Raw genomic sequence first — 14,117 nt, forward strand, 5'->3', positions numbered from 1 at the left:
TAAATATGTGATAGAATTCATCTGTGAAGCCATCTTGTCCTGGCTTTCAGTGCTTGTGATTGGTCTGTTTATATTTTATATTTCTTCCTGGTTCTGTCTCAGAAGGTTGTGCTTTTCAAAGAATTTGTCCATTTCTTCCACATTGTCTATTTTATTGGCATATAGTTGCTTTTAGTAATCTTTCATGATCCTTTGTATTTCTGCAGAGTCAGTTGTTACTTCTTTTTAATTTCTAATTTTATTGATTTGAGTCTTCTCCCTTTTTTTCTTGATGAGTCTGGCTAATGGCTTACCACTTTTATTTATCTTCTCAAAGAAGCAGCTTTCAGTTTTATTGATCTTTGCTATTGTTTCCTTCATTTCTTTTTCATTTATTTCTGATCTGATCTTTATGATTTCTTTCCATCTGCTAACGTTGGGTGTTTTTTTTTTCTTCTTTCTCTTATTGTTTTAGGTGTAAAGTTAGGTTGTTTATTTGAGATGTTTCTTGAGGTAGGATTGTAGTGCTATAAACTTCCCTCTTAGAACTGCTTTTGCTGCATCCCATAGGTTTTTGGTCTTCGTGTTTTCATTGTCATTTGTTTCTAGGTATTTTTTGATTTCCTCTTTGATTTCTTCAGTGATCTCTTCTTTATTTAGTGGCATATTGTTTAGCCTCCATGTGTTTGTATTTTTTACAGTTTTTTTCCTGTAATTGATATCTAGCCTCATAGTGTTGTGGTCAGAAAAGATATTTGATATGATTTCAAATTTCTTAAATGTACCAAGGCTTGATTTGTGACCCAAGATATGATCTATCCTGGAGAATGTTCCATGAGCACTTGAGAAGAAAGTGTATTCTGTTGTTTTCGGATGGAATGTCCTATAAATATCAGCTAAGTCCATCTTGTTTAATGTATCATTTAAAGCTTGTGTTTCCTTATTTATTTTCATTTTGGATGATCTGTCCATTGGTTAAAGTGGGGTGTTAAAGTCCCCTACTATGATTGTGTTAGCTAGGACAATTTTAAAAGGCCTGTCATGGGAGTGTTTGAAGTCCCTGAAATGACCTGAAGAAGTTTTTTGAAGAATAAAATTTTGAAGAAACTAGACAGAAAATATTCCAATTATAATGAAAATTATCAAGCCACCGGTCCAAGGAGGCAAATGAACCCTGAGCACAAAGAATATGAAGAAAGCCACACCTAGCACACTATTAAACTATTAAACTGCTCAAATCCATAGGAAAAGGAAAAATCACTAAAGCAGCCAAAACAATAAGACATACTACGTACAAAAAACAAAAATAAAGGCAGTGGAGCAACATCTTTAAAGAACTGAGAGGGAAAAAAAAAGTCAGCATGGAATTCTATGTGTCTTCCCTCAAAAATATCTTTCAAAAATAAAAGCGAATAATGACATTTATAGACATACAAATGCTGAAAGACTTCATCGTCAGGAGATCCACACCACAAGAAATGTTAAAGGAGTCCTCCAGGAAGAAGGAAATTCACACCAGATAGAATTCCGGGTATATATAAAGGAATGAAGGACAAAAGATATGATATCTGCATGGAAAATATATAAGATCATTTCTTATCAATTAAATATCTTCAAAAACATGGGACAGTTTAAAGAAAAGTAAAAACCTTAGATTTGGGGTTTATAATATATGCAAAGTATAATGCATAAGGGCAATAGCATAAAGGCAGGCAGGTGAGAAATGTGAAGAGGAATGACATCACTTGAAGGCAGGCTGTGATAAGGTAGAAATGTATGCTATAAAGCCTAAAGCAGTCGCTGAAATAACAAAAGAGTTATAGCTAATAAGCCAAAGGAAGGTGAGAGAATGGAACCATATGTAAAACCATGTAAACTCTCTTAGAGAACAGTTGCCCTTCTGGCACTCTACCTATACACATGTGTACAAGAATGATGAGTGCAGTATTGTTTGTAATAATAAAAGCATAGAAACAAATTAATTTCAAAGGTATATGTAAAGGGTTCAATAAATACTAGTACAAACAATGGATAAAACTTCACTGTTAAAAGGAACCCAGAGAGTAACGATGAGATGACGACTCTACTCTCTTTCCAGGAATCCTGGATTCCAAGTGACCTGTGTCCTTCGGGAGTCTTCTGTGAGGATCAGAAGAGCAGAAGTGATCTTGGCTTAGGTTCTCTGACTGTGGACAAGACACGGGTGACAAGAAAGGTAAAGGAGTCCTTCCTCTGAGTTTACGTAGAAATGATGTACGAAGCAGAAATAACTGCAAACCCTTAAATTACATACTGAAAAAAGCCAGGAAGGCGTCTCTGGGTGGGCTCGAACCACCAACCTTTCGGTTAACAGCCGAACGCGCTAACCGGTTGCGCCACAGAGACTCGAAAAAAAGTATTCTTTTTCATCTATGTAGAGCGTAAGCAGTCCTTCCAAGGTAGGCGGAGCCACCCACCTTTCGCAGGGCAGTGGCGACGGCTCCAAAGCCTCGGACAACGGGAGAGGAGGAGTCGACGCAGCGTGCTCCTTCCGGTGGGGGAGTCGTGCGTCGGGCTATCCCGAAGGCAGAAGGGCAGCCGACCGTCCCCGTCGCGCCTTGCTCCACACCCGCCGCAGATGCTGGCGCCCCGGAGACGCTCCCGGGCCTGAGCTGAGGGGAGCCTGAGGGGAGCCCGAGGGAAGCTGCGTGCCCGATGGGTTCCGTGACAGCTCCCCGTTTGCTCCGCCTTCACTCGACCATCTCCCCACTCTGGGCAGCGGCTTAGTAGATGTGGTCGGTTTGGCTCAGCGGGAAGTAGATCAGGTCCAAAGAGCAAATGTGAAAAGGAGCGAAAGAAAGCAGAGGCATGCATGAGACAGACCTCCCAGGAAGCCTGTGAGGCACAGGCCGGATCTTGAGAGATTAAAATTGTTTTTCTTAAGTAACTGAATAGGGAGGGAGAACCGGAGAAGGGCGTGAAAGAGAGAAAAGCACGAGCATGTGTGTCAAAGAATTAAACAGCAAAAATAATGTGAAAATATTTATGTCAAAGAAATTACCTGTTGGCCTCTGGTGCATCGTGACTGTGTACAGTGATTAGTGCTGTGTTGTGGCTACATCAACCTCGGTTCAAATCAAAGTTACAGCAAGTTCGTGTCTATGACCTGTCTTTCGGTTTGCTTTTAATGCCAGCACCAGCTGCACCCCTTAGCAGCGTTCAGAGACCAGTTTACTGCTGGCCGCCGAGCGCGATACGGTGAGAAGAGCAGTAAATCCCACAGTGCACAAACCCGCGGGCGCCGGTCAAAGCGAAACCTAGGACCGTTCCTTGTCTCACTGTTGAGTAGGACATATCCCCAAAGTTGAAATACCGCCTCTCAAGGATCCTTGTCTGTATCTTCCACTAATAAAATAGTGTGGTCGTAGCCGTTTTACTGTTAAAGATAATTCAAATACCAGTGAGAGTTTTTACACTAAAGGAGAACGAGTTTTTAATGAGTTTACAGTAAAAATGCGAACTAGTTGTTCATTGTCTACACCAGCTTGCCTTCGTTCACCAGTCACTATTTTGAGCTATAGTTCACATAGAGTTAAAAGCACATATCTTTATGCAAGGCAGAAATAGAGACACAGATGTAGAGGACAAATGTATGGACACCAAGGGAGAAGAACCTGCGGGGGGTGGGAATGGACGAATTGGGATATTGGGATTGACATATACCCACTAATTTGTATAAAAAACTAACAATTTGTGGGATTTTAGCAAACGTAATCATCACCCAGATCAAGTTATAGAAAATTGCCATGATCCCAGAAATATACTCAGTCCCTTTCCAGGCAATTATTACCCTATCTCACTTAATTAATTACTATTGTGAGGTCTATTGCCAAAATTACTATTGCCTGCTATTGAAATTCAAATGAATGAATGTATTTTTTTGTATCTGGCTTTTTAAATACAACATGATGTTCATTAAACATATCCATATTTTTGTGTATATCACTTCTTAATTTTGGTATTATTGCAGTAATTTTGGTGTTATTGTTTTTGATGAATATTCTTGGTGCTTTGATGAATATTCTATATCAATCTTTTTGTATACTTGTGCATTCATGGAAGTACTGCGACTGCTGGGTCGTGGAGTAGGAACAAGATTAACTTTATTAGAAACTGACAAATAGTACTCTAGAATGGTTTCAAACCAGTAACTATGGTTGGAATTTCTCTGCATTCTTGTCAGTATTTGGTGTCGTAATTCTTTTAGATATAGCATGCTGGAGGGTGTGTAATGATATCTCCTTATAGTATTAATGTGCATTTCCCTAATGAATAAAAATGTCAGGAATATTTTCTTATAACTTTTGGTCGTTCAGATATCTTCCTCTGTGATCCAGGACGGCCTTGGCTTAGGCTTTCCAGGAAAAGGAAACAGGGTCAGGGGTCAGTCGCTGTGGTGCAGGTGGAGCCTTACGAGGCAGCTCTCGGAGACAGAGCTCAGTGTGTTCCCAGTGGCGACGTGTGTTCCCAGTGGCGACACGTGCAGATCCAATGACTGACACAGCATCAGCGGACAGTGCCCGGCCTCCCAGGCCTTTGCCATCTCCACACACTCATCAGTTGAGCGAGGATGGAATATATTGTTTATATATTCTGTTTCATTCGAGTCATATTCATTTCCCTGAGTAATTTGACTCTTCAGTTCATCTCACTACCACAAACAGAAAACTCTTATCGGTGCCATAATCAGAAGGTAGGTGTAAAAATCAATTCCAGAATACCAAAAGGATGGTGATCCAGGCCACTTCTCCAACTGCTCTTGATTCACATCCCTGTGGTCTCTACCAGACAATGAGCATGTTTTCCTTTTTCCCTTGGACACTCACGCTGAAGACCTATTGGGACAAATGTTGCTTCCACTGTAGGACAAGAGGATAGCCAGGGAGAGGGAGGGGGAGAGGATGTGGACCAAGTGTGCAGAGGCAGCGGGTAGAGTATGGAGATGAGACAGAGCTGAGGCTGTGGGTCCCTCCTTCTGGAGCCACCGCTGAAAGGTGGTTAGTCTGATGGGCCGGGCTGTGGGTGGGTTTATGAGAGGGTGTGGGGGTGGATGGGAGAGATTTGGAGGGTCTTCGCTTGAATTCCTTTGGGGAGAGCGGTTTAGAAGAATGGCAAAGGGCTGGTGGAGGGGAGGGTGGTGATCCTGAGCGAACACTGGAGGGGTGGGAGCCTGCACTGGTGCCTGCAGGGTGTGTGCCCCTAGTTACCTGACAAAAGAGTTGTCATGATCTTGAAGGTGCTTTCCCCAGGGTGTAAGGCTTATCCACTGCACTCCTGAAAAGCTGATGGCTGCAATTTCCCCACCTGTGGGAGGGAATTGGTGCTGGTGGGGGGGCGGGGGTTTGAGTTGCCGCTCTCTCCTGATATCCCTTGGTTCATGGCAGACGACGTCTCTTCCATGATGCCTCACTGTGCTACGCCGACCCAGAGCAAGAGGTGCGCCACACTGTGTTCAACTGCCTCGGAATTCCGGTGAGCAGCCGCATCTTCCTGGTCCTCCTATTTCATGACCAAAGTGTACGGATGGGTCCTGCTTCTTGCGCCAAGCCTCCTGACTGTCCTGTCTGTGTGTGCATGTGGGGTCCCTGTGCGGTACTTTGCTGGGGAGGCCCGCTGGCTGGCAGGCACCAGCAAGAGAGAAGCCATGCCACAGGGGTGGTGAGAAAACATGGGAGACGTCGCCCGGAGGCCTTGTGCTCCACAGTCCCTTTGGGGCAGGTCAGAAGGAGGTACAGCTTCCGGGAACACGGAGGCCAGAGGCCTGCCTTCGCAAGGAGTTTCCGGGGACCAACGGCGCTTTCCCTTCCAGGCCTAGCCAACTCCATGGCCGCTCGTAAGGCTCCCCTTTCTCCCACCTCCTTCTCTACACCAGATGTTTTCTTCGGGAGTGTAAGTCACCCCTCTCAACAAGTAGAAATGTCCCAACATACCTCTAATGATAGGGAAAGGAGTTGGATCAACGTTTTCTAACAAGAGGAAGAGAGAGCACTTGTGGTGGTAGGAGGCAACACCCTCTTTGTTGGCTCTCTTGGCAGACACAAGGGCCCGGAATTGAAGCTCCTCCTTGAGGGGTTGGGTGGCATAGCCCAGGAACCTGGCCAGGTAGGCATCTCTCCCACTGCTCCTTAGGGAACAGCAGGAAATCCTGCAGGGTCCACTCTTACCCAGAAGAGATGCCCAGAAAATGCTCCAGTAGAGTCCAGAATCTGTGCACTGAACCACTTTGGAGTGAAGCTCCCATTGTCGGTTCTTCCCTCAGTGGACCCTGGAGAGTGGAGAAATGATTGAAGAGGATATGCCCTTCAATGGCAGTAAAAATTCTACTTTTCTCTGACTTGCCTCACTGTGCCCCTCCACTCCCCCACTCTAGCATCTCTAGGATAGAAGGCACTGGTTTTGCTTTCCTGGCTGATTTTTTGGTCCATGGCTCCTTTACCTGTAATGGATATTTATTCTCATGTTCACAAGTTATAGTAGAAAGGCATTCATATGATCCTTTCCCAATGCTGTAGTTTGAAACCACCCCAATGTTCATCATATGTGAAATAGTTTTACATTAGTGTAATGTTTATCATTAACACCAAAATTAAGGTGTGAGAAACACAAATACATATATATATATATACATATATCAAAAACATAATAATGTTTCTTGATAATTGCGATAGAAACTTGTATATTCAGACACATGAACTTGAAAAAAGGGCAAGCCTAATTTGAGATGGAAGACACCAGAATTTTGTTTAAAGTATCAGGGGATGGGTGGGCATTACCTGGAAGGTGTATCAGAGGGCCATGCTTGAATGACAAAAAATTTCTATGTCGTGATCCTGGTGGTGATTACACATTTCAATATTCAAATAGCTGCCCATTAATAATATGTGTATTTTGTCCTGTGAACACACTTTAATAATTTCCTTTTAGGGTAAAAATTGGAGGTCAGATGTCAGGGAATCCAGTGAAGACAATGACCAGATTGGAGTACATTGTAAACTGTTTATTTAAAGTCTGGAGCCCAGTTCCCATTTAGAGTTGCAGGGAGATTCTGAAGATTCAGATCACTCCCCAAAGGAGAGCCATTCGTACCACCCTTGATCATGACAGGAGTGACCCTTCCAAATGAAACTAAGATAAAATTCGAGGTTGAATTTTGTACGTGAGCCAATCAGAGTTTTATGGAGCCCAAGGATTTGTGTGCAGTGTCCAATGAAGCTAAGACTTAAGCTTTGCTTTTACCATTTGTCTTAGGGCTCTGTCTGTCCAGTTTTTTTCTTTTTTTTTCAGTATTGATTTTAGCGCTTGTTATCATTGATGGATTGGATTTGGTTTTTGGTTTGGTTGCTCTCTTCATTCTTTCTTTCTTTTTTTTCTTTTTTTATTACTTTTAAATTTTTATATTTTTAATAATAATTTTTGTTTTTTATTTTAATAACTTTATATATTTTATTTATTTTCTTTTTTTCTTTCTTTTTTTCCCCCTTTTATTCTGAGCTGTGTGGCTGACAGGGTCTTGGTGCTCCGGCCGGATGTCAGGCCCAAGCCTCTGAGGTGGGAGAGCTGAGTTCAGGACATTGGTCCACCAGAGACCTCCCAGCCCCACATAAGATCAAATGGTGAAAGCTCTCCCAGAGATCTCCACCTCAATGCTAAGACCCAGCTCCACTCAATGACCAGCAAGCTACAGTGCTGGACACCCTATGCCATACAACTAGCAGGACAGGAACACAACACCACCCATTAGCAGAGAGGCTGCCTAAAATCATAATAAGTTCACAGACACCCCAAAACACACCACCAGACACAGTCCTGCCCACCAGAGAGACAAGGTCCAGCCTGATCCACCAGAACACAGGCACCAGTCCCCTCCACCAGGAAGCCTACACAACCCACTGAACCATCTTTACACACTGGGGGCAGACACCAAAAACGATGGGAACTACGAACCTGCAGGCTGCAAAAGGGAGACCCCAAACACGGTAATTTAAGCAAAGTGAGAAGACAAAGAAATACACAGCAGATGAAGGAGCAAGGTAAAAACCCACCAGACCAAACAAATGAAGAGGAAATATGCAGTCTACCTGAAAAAGAATTTAGAGTAGCGATAGTAAAGATGATCCAAAATCTTGGAAATAAAATGGAGAAAATACAAGAAATGTTTAACAAGGACCTAGAAGAACTAAAGAGCAAATAAATAATGATGAACAACAAAATAAATGAAATTAAAAATTCTCTAGAAGGAATCAATAGCAGAATAACTGAGGCAGAAGAACGGGTAAGTGACCTGGAAGATAAAATAGTGGAAATAACTGCTGTAGAGCACAATAAAGAAAAAAGAATGAAAAGAATTGAGGACAGTCTCAGAGACCTCTGGGACAACATTAAATGCACCAACATTCGAATTATAGGGGTCCCAGAAGAAATAGAGAAAAAGAAAGGGACTGAGAAAATATTTGAAGAGATTATAGTTGAAAACTTCCCTAATATGGGAAAGGAAATAGTTAATCAAGTCCAGGAAGCAGAGAGTCCCATACAGGACAAATTCAAGGAGAAACATGCCAAGACACATATTACTCAAACTATCAAAAATTAAATACAAAGAAAAAATATTAAAAGCAGCAAGGGAAAAACAACAAATAACATACAAGGGAATCCCCATAAGGCTAACATCTGATCTTTCAGCAGAAACTCTGCAAGCCAGAAGGGAGTGGAAAGACATATTTAAAGTGATGAAAGGGAAAAACCTACAACCAAGATTACTCTACCCAGCAAGGATCTCATTCAGATTTGAAGGAGAAATTAAAACCATTACAGACAAGTAAAAGCTAAGAGAATTCAGCCCCACCAAACCAGCTTTACAACAAATGTTAAAGGAACTTCCCCAGGCAGGAAACACAAGAGAAGGAAAAGACCTACAAAAACAAACCCAAAACAATTAAGAAAGTGGTAATAGGAACATACATATCGATAATTACCTTAAATGTAAATGGATTAAATGTTCCAACCAAAAGACAACTGGCTGAATGGATACAAAGACAAGACGCATATATATGCTGTCTACAAGAGACCCACTTCAGACCTAGGGACACATACAGACTGAAAGTGACGGGATGGAAAAAGATATTCCATGCAAATGGAAATCAAAGGAAAACTGGAGTAGCAATTCTCATACCAGACAAAATAGACTTTAAAATAAAGACTATTACAAGCGACAAAGAAGGACATTACATAATGGTCAAGGGATCAATCCAAGAAGAAGATATAACAATTGTAAATATTTATGCACCCAAAATAGGAGCACGTCAATACGTAAGGCAAATGCTAACAGCCATAAAAGAGGAAATTGACAGTAACACAATAATAGCATGAGACTTTAACACCCCACTTTAACCAATGGACAGATCATCCAAAATGAAAATAAATAAGGAAACACAAGCTTTAAATGATACATTAAACAAGATGGACTTAATTGATATTTATAGGACATTCCATCCCAAAACAACAGAATACACTTTCTCAAGTGCTCATGGAACATTCCCCAGGATGGACCATATCTTGGGTCACAAATCAAGCCTTGGTAAATTTAAGAAAATTGAACTCTTATCAAGTATATTTTCCGACCACAACACAATGAGACTATGTATCAATTAAAGGAAATAATCTGTAAAAAATACAAACACATGGAGGCTAAACAATACACTACTAAATAACCAAAGATAACTGAAGAAATCAGGGAGGAAATAAAAAATACCGAGAAACAAATGACAATGAAAACACGAAGACCCAAAACCTATGGGATGCAGCAAAAGCAGTTCTAAGGGGGAAATTTATAGCAATACAATCCTACTTCAAGAAACAAGGAACTTCTCAAATAAACAACCTAAACTTACACCTAAAGAAATCAGACAAAGAAAACAAACAAAAATCCCCCCCAAAGTTAGCAGAAGGAAAGAAATCATAAAGATCAGTTCAGAAATAAATGAAAAAGAAATGAAGGAAACAATAACAAAGATCAATAAAACTAAAAGCTGGGGCTTCCCTGTTGGCGCACTGGTTAAGAGTCCGCCTGCCGATGCATGGGACACGGGTTCGTGCCCCGGTCCGGGAAGGTCCCACATGCCGCGGAGCGGCTGGGCCCATGAGCCATGGCCGCTCTGCCTGCATGTCCAGAGCCTGTGCTCCACAACGGGAGAGGCCAAAACAGTGAGAGGTCCACGTGCCACGAAAAAAAAAAAACAACTAAAAGCTGGTTCTTTGAGAAGATAAACAAAATTGATAAACCATTAGCCAGATTCATTATGAAAAAAAGGGAGGAGACTCAAATCAACAGTATTAGAAATGAAAAAGGAGAAGTAACAACTGACTCTGAAGAAATACAAAGGATCATGAGAGATTACTACAAGCAACTCTATGCCAATAAAATGGACAACCTGGAAGAAATGGACAAATTCTTAGAAAAGCACAACCTTCCGAGACTGAACCGGGAAGAAATAGAAAATATAAACAGAGAAATCACAAGCACTGAAATTGAAACTCTGATTAAAAATCTTCTAAAAAACAAAAGCCCAGGACGAGATGGCTTCACAGGCGAATTCTATCAAACATTTAGAGAAGAGCTAACACCTATCCTTCTCAAACTCTTCCAAAATATAGCAAAGAGAGGAACACTCCCAAACTCATTCTATGAGGCCACCATCATCCTGATACCAAAACTAGACAAAGATGTCGCAAAGAAAGAAAACTACAGGCCAATATCACTGATGAACATAGATACAAAAATCCTCAAAAAACTACTAGCAAAAGAATCCAACAGCACATTAAAAGGATCATACACCATGATCAAGTGGGGTTTATCCCAGGAATGCAAGGATTCTTCAATACATGCAAATCAATCAATATGATAAACCACATTAACAACTTGAAGGAGAAAAACCATCTCAATAGATGAAGAAAAAGCTTTCAACAAAGTTCAACACCCATTTATGATAAAAAAACCTTCCAGAAAGTAGGCATAGAGGGAACTTACCTCAACATAATAAAGGCCATATATGACAAATCCACAGCCAACATCGTTCTCAATGGTGAAAAACTGACACCATTTTCACTAAGATCAGGAACAACACAAGGCTGCCCACTCCCACCACTAATATTCAACATAGTTTTGGAAGTTTGAGCCACAGCAATCAGAAAAGAAAAAGAAATAAAAGGAATCCAAATCAGAAAAGAAGTAAAACTGTCACTGTTTGCAGATGACATGATACTATACATAGAGAATCATAAAGATGCCACCAGAAAACTACTAGAGCTAATCAATGAATTTGGTAAAGTAGCAGGATACAAAATTAATGCACAGAAATCTCTTACATTCCTATATACTAATGATGAAAAATTTGAAAGCGAAATTAGGGAAACACTCCCATTTACCATTGCAACAAAAAGAATAAAATACCTAGGGATAAACCCACCTAAGGAGACAAAAGACTTGCATGCAGGAAACTAAGACACTGATGAAAGAAATTAAAGACGATACAAACAGCTGGAGAGGTATACCATGTTCTTGGATTGGAAGAATCCACATTGTGAAAATGACTATACTACCCAAAGCAATCTATAGATTCAGTGCAATCCCTATCAAACTACCAATGGCATTTTTTACAGAACTAGAACAAAAAACTTCACAATTTGTATGGAAACACAAAAGACCCCAAATAGCCAAAGCAACCTTGAGAAAGAAAAACGGAGATGGACCAATCAGGCTCCCTGACTTCAAACTATACTACAAAGCTACAGTAATCAAGACAGTATGGCACTGGCACAAAAACAGAAATATAGAGCAATGGAACAGGATAGAAAGCCCAGAGATAACCCACGCATATATGGTCACCTTATCTTTGATAAAGGAGGCAAGAATATACAATGGAGAAAAGACAGCCTCTTCAATAAGTGGTGCTGGGAAAACTGGACAGCTACATCTAAAAGAATGAAATTAGAACACTCCCTAAAACCATACACAAAAATAAAGTCAAAATGGATTAAAGACCTAAATGTAAGGCCAGATACTATTAGACTCTTAGAGGAAAACAGGCAGAACACTCCATGACATAAATCACAGCAAGATCATTTTTGACCCACCTCCTAGAAAAATGGAAATAAAAACAAAAATAAACAAATGGGAACTAATGAAACTTAAAAGCTTTTGCACAGCAAAGGAAACCATAAACAAGACAAAAAGACAACCCTCAGCATGGGAGAAAATATCTGCAAATGAAGCAACTGACAAATGATTAATCTCCAAAATTTACAAGCTGCTCATGCAGCTCAATATCAAAAAAACAAACAACCCAATCAAAAAATGGGCAGAAGACCTAAATAGACATTTCTCCAAAGAAGATATATAGATTGCCAGCAAACACATGAAAGAATGCTCAACATCATTAATCATTAGAGAAATGCAAATCAAAACTACAATGAAGTATCACCTCACATTGGTCAGAATGGCCATCATCAAAAAATCTACAAATAATAAATGCTGGAGAGGGTGTGGAGAAAAGGGAACCCTCTTGCACTGTTGGTGGGAATGTAAATTGATACAGCCACTATGGGGAATGGTATGGAGGTTCCTTAAAAATCTAAAAATAGAACTACCATATGACCCAGCAATCCCACTACTGAGGATATACTCTGAGAAAACCATAATTCAAAAAGAGTCATCTACCACAATGTTCATTGCAGCTCTATTTACAATAGCCAGGACATGGAAGCCACCTAAGTGTCCATCAACAGATGAACGGATAAGGAAGATGTGGCACATATATACAATGGAATATTACTCAGCCATAAAAAGAAGCAAAATTGAGTTATTTGTAGTGAGGTGGATAGACCTAGAGACTGTCATACAGAGTGAGGTAAGTCAGAAAGAGGAAAACAAATACCGTATGCTAACACATATATGTGGAATCTAAAAAAAAAAGAAAGAAAGAAAAGTTTTGGGGCTTCCCTGGTGGCGCAGTGGTTGAGAGTCCGCCCACTGATGTAGGGGACACGGGTTCATGACCCGGTCCGGGAAGATCCCACATGCCGCGGAGCGGCTGGGCCCATGAGCCATGGCCGCTGAGCCTGCAAGTCTGGAGCCTGTGCTCCGCAACGGGAAGGCCACAACAGTGAGAGGCCCGTGTACCGCAAAAAGTTGAAGAACCTAGGGGCAGGACAGGAGTAAAGACATAGACATAGAGAATGGACTTGAGGACCCGGGGAGGGGGAAGGGGAAGTTGAGACGAAGGGAGAGAGTGGCATGGACATATATACACTACCAAATGTAAAATAGATAGCTAGAGGGAAGCAGCCGCATAGCACAGGGAGATCAGCTTGGTGCTTTGTGTCCTCCTAAAGGTGTGGGATAGGGAGGGTGGGAGGGAGACGCAAGAGGGAGGAGATATGGTGTTATATGTGTATGCATAGCTGATTAACTGTTACACAGCAGAAACTAACACACCATTGTAAAGCAATTATACTCCAATAAAGATGTTAAAAAAATAATAAAATCTGTTTCGTTTTGTGTAAAAAAGCCTCACTGCTGTTTGAAATATTTCAACCAAAAAAAGAAAAAAAAGAAAAAAAAAGAAAAAATCCCTATATGACTACACCATTTCCTTTGTCGAAGCCACACACAAGTTTCATTTAGAGCTTGAACCTGATCTTTAGGTATTTTCTCTTAAATGGTGAGACGTCTTTTAAGTCCAGAGCGCTTCAGCCTAGTGCACTGTTGGGTTGACCTCCATTCTCCTGACTTTACTCCTTTTGGTGACTAAAGAGTTGTTCTGGTAACAGATACAACGCAAAAGAAAGGGGAACACTGCCGTGACTCGGATTCGAACCGAGGTTGCTGCGGCCACAACGCAGAGTACTAACCACTATACGATCACGGCGCGCCATTGAGCCGGCGGTGAGATTGGTTTTTTGCGCTACTACTTTTAATAGAAATTGATTCCAATTATTTAGCTTTTCTGTTGTTGAAAACTGCAAGTATTCGTGAGTTTCCCTCACGTCTTCCCTCCGTTATTCCCTTCGCATTCTGATGCATTTCTCATCACCCCTGCGTCCAG

The sequence above is a fragment of the Mesoplodon mirus genome (assembly GCF_964341445.2).
Source record: "Mesoplodon mirus genome assembly, chromosome: 3".
NCBI lineage: Eukaryota > Metazoa > Chordata > Mammalia > Artiodactyla > Ziphiidae > Mesoplodon > Mesoplodon mirus.